This window comes from Rhinopithecus bieti, unplaced genomic scaffold, assembly GCF_001698545.2.
Source record: "Rhinopithecus bieti isolate Rb0 unplaced genomic scaffold, ASM169854v2 scaffold_7888, whole genome shotgun sequence".
NCBI classification, from domain to species: domain Eukaryota; kingdom Metazoa; phylum Chordata; class Mammalia; order Primates; family Cercopithecidae; genus Rhinopithecus; species Rhinopithecus bieti.
Window position 1 is genome coordinate 1,719,571 of NW_016805944.1, and position 3,028 is coordinate 1,722,598.

At 49.0% G+C, this 3,028-nt stretch overlaps 1 pseudogene; it reads left to right on the top strand.

Annotated features, from left to right (window-relative positions):
- Positions 1-1,986: 1,986 nt before the first annotated feature.
- On the top strand, positions 1,987-2,448 carry LOC108531060 (40S ribosomal protein S16-like; annotated as a pseudogene).
- The last annotated feature ends 580 nt before the right edge of the window (positions 2,449-3,028 follow it).

A 3,028-nucleotide genomic window follows, 5' to 3' on the forward strand; every position in this document is an offset into this window, starting at 1 on the left:
AAAAAAAAAAAAAAAAAAAAAAAGGAAACTGAGGCTCAGAGAGGAGAAACTGCTTGCATATCCAACATGGCATTCAACAAATACTCCACCCTATCCCTTAAGGCCTTAGTTTTCCATGTCAGGAAAATGGGTACATAGGGCAGGAGCTTTTCTATTTTCACCTTCTGGCCATAATTTTTTAATTTAAAAATAATGGCTGGGAGCAATGGCTCACACATGTCATCCCAGCACTTTGGGAGGCTGAGGCAGGTGGATCACTTGAGGTCAGGAGTTTGAGACCAGCCGGGCCAACATGGTGAAACCCTGTCTCTACTAAAAACACACACACAAAATTAGCCAGGTGTGGTGGCACCTGCTAGTAGTCCCAGCTACTCAGGAGGCTGAGGCAGGAGAATCACTTGAACCCGGGAGGCAGAGGTTCCAGTGAGCTGAGATCGCACCACTCCACTCCAGCTTGGGCGACAGAGTGAGACTCCATCTCAAAAAAAAAAAAAGAGGAATGCAGTTAGAAAAAACATTCATAGAGAATAAAAGACTGTAGAGTGAAAGTAGGCGTTATCTCACCCTGATCCCGGGACTCCCTTCCCGCAAGCAAACCTGATGACCGTTTCCAATATCCTTCCAGAGATATTCCATGAATATGGATTGCGTGTGGATGTACCAGTGCGTGGGCCCATTTAAGAAAAGCACACCGGCCGGGCGCGGTGGCTCACGCCTGTAATCCCAGCACTTTGGGAGGCCGAGGCGGGCAGATCACAAGGTCAGGAGTTCAAGACCACGGTGAAACCCCATCTCCACTAAAAATACAAAAAAAAAAAAAAAAAAACTAGCCGGGCGAGGTGGCGGGCACCTGTAGTCCAGCTACTCGGGAGGCTGAGGCAGGAGAATGGCGTGAACCCTGGAGGCGGAGCTTGCAGTGAGCCGAGCTGGCGCCACTGCACTCCAGCCTGGGCATCAGAGCAAGACTCCGTCTCAAAAAAAAAGAAAAGAAAAGCACACCTGATATAATCCTTACCTGTGGAGGACAAAATGACAGGCCCTGACTTTGGGTGTGACCATGTGACTTGCTTTGGCCAATAGCAGAGGGGCATAAGTGACAGTCGTGTCGGTTCTGAGCTTAGGCCTCAAGAGACCCTGAACATTTCTTTCTGCATCTCAGCATGGCCATGAGAAGGGCTTCCCCTGAGAGGTTCCTCTCCCCTCAGCCTGCGCTCCACAAGGTTCCCATATGAAACAGAGCTTCCCATTTGAGCCCAGCCCACATTGGCCAACACTCAGCCAACCGTACATCCATTTTAGAGCTATTGACCAGGCATGGTGGCTCACATCTCTAATCCCAGCACTTTGAGAGGCCAAGGCAGGAGGATTGCTTGAGACCAGGAGTTTGAGACCAGCCTGGGCAATATAGCAAGATCCCCATCTCTACAAAAAAAAAAAAAAAAAAAGTTAAAATGAGCCAAGTGTGGTGACGCACACCTGTAGTTCTACCTACTTGGGAGACTGAGGTGGGAGCCCCAGAGGTCAAGGCTGCAGTGAGCTATGATGGCACCACTGAATTCCAGCCTGGGTGAAAAAGAGTGGGGCAAGAGGTGAGAACCTCTCTCCAAAATAAAAATATACCAAAATAAAATGTAAAAAACCATAAACCAAAATAAAATGTTAAAAAAAAAAAAAAAAAGCCAGTCGCAGTGGCTCATTCCTGTAATCCTGGCACTTTGGGAGATCGAGGTGGGTGGATCACCTGAGGTCAGGAGTTTGAGACCAGCCTGGCCAACATGGTGAAAACCTGTCTCTACTGAAAATACAAAAAGTAGCCAGGTGTGGTGGCAGGCGCCTGTAATCCCAGCTACTTGGGAGGCTGAGGCTGAAGAATTGCTTGAACCGGGGAGGCGGAGGTTGCAGTGAGCTGAGATCACGTCATTGCACTCCAGCCTGGGCAACAAGGGTGAAATTCCCTCTCAAAGAAAAAAAAAAATTACCTTTTTTTTTTTTCCCCCGCTTGCAGCCATGCGGTCCAAGGGCCTACTGCAGTCTGTGCAGGTCTTGGGTCGCAAGAAGACAGCCACAGCTGTGGCGGGCTGCAAACGCGGCAATGGCCTCATCAAGGTGAACAGGAGGCTCCTGGAGATGACGGAGCCGCGCACATTACCATAGAAGCTGCTGGAGCCAGTTCTGCTTCTCGGCAAGGAGCGATTTGCTGGTGTGGACATCCACGTCCATGTGAAGGGTGGTGGTCACGTGGCCTAGATTTATGCTCTCCATCAGTCCATCTCCAAAGCCCTGGTGGCCTATTACCAGAAATATGTGGATGAGGCTTCCAAGAAGGGGATCAAAGACATCCTCATCCAGTACGACCAGACCCTGCTGGTAGCTGATCCCTGTCGCTGTGAGTCCAAAAAGTTTGGAGGCCCTGGTGCCCGTGCTCGTTACCAGAAATCCTACCGATAAGCCCATCATGACGATCAAAATTTACCTGTATAATGAAGTTTTTGAGGGATTTTAAAATTTCAAGAAAAAAAAAATTAGCTGGGCATGGTGGTGCACACCTGTAACCAGCTACTTCAGAGCCTGAGGCAGGAGAATTGCTTGAACCTGGGAGGTAAAGTTGCAGTGCGCCAAGATCGCCTCACCGCACTCCAGCCTGGGTCTCAGAGTGAGAGTCAAAAAAATAAAAAATAAAACAAAAAATAAAAGCTATTGCATTTTGGGGTACTGTGTTCCACTAAAAAGAAAGAAAAAAAAAAAAAGAACAAAGCAACAAAAGACAAAGCAGAGATTTATCCAAGACAATTCACAGAGTGGGAGAGGGCTTGAGCGCCTCCCCAATTAGGGTTCTTTTTGAGACGGAGTCTTGCTGTGTCGCCCAGGCTGGAGTGCAGTGACACAATCTCAGCTCACTGCAACCTCTGCCTCCCGCATTCACGTGATTCTCCTACCTCAGCCTCCTGAGTAGCTGGGACTCCTAGCACAAGCCACCAAGGACGTGCCACCAGGGACGCACCACCATGCCCGGCTAATTATCGTACTT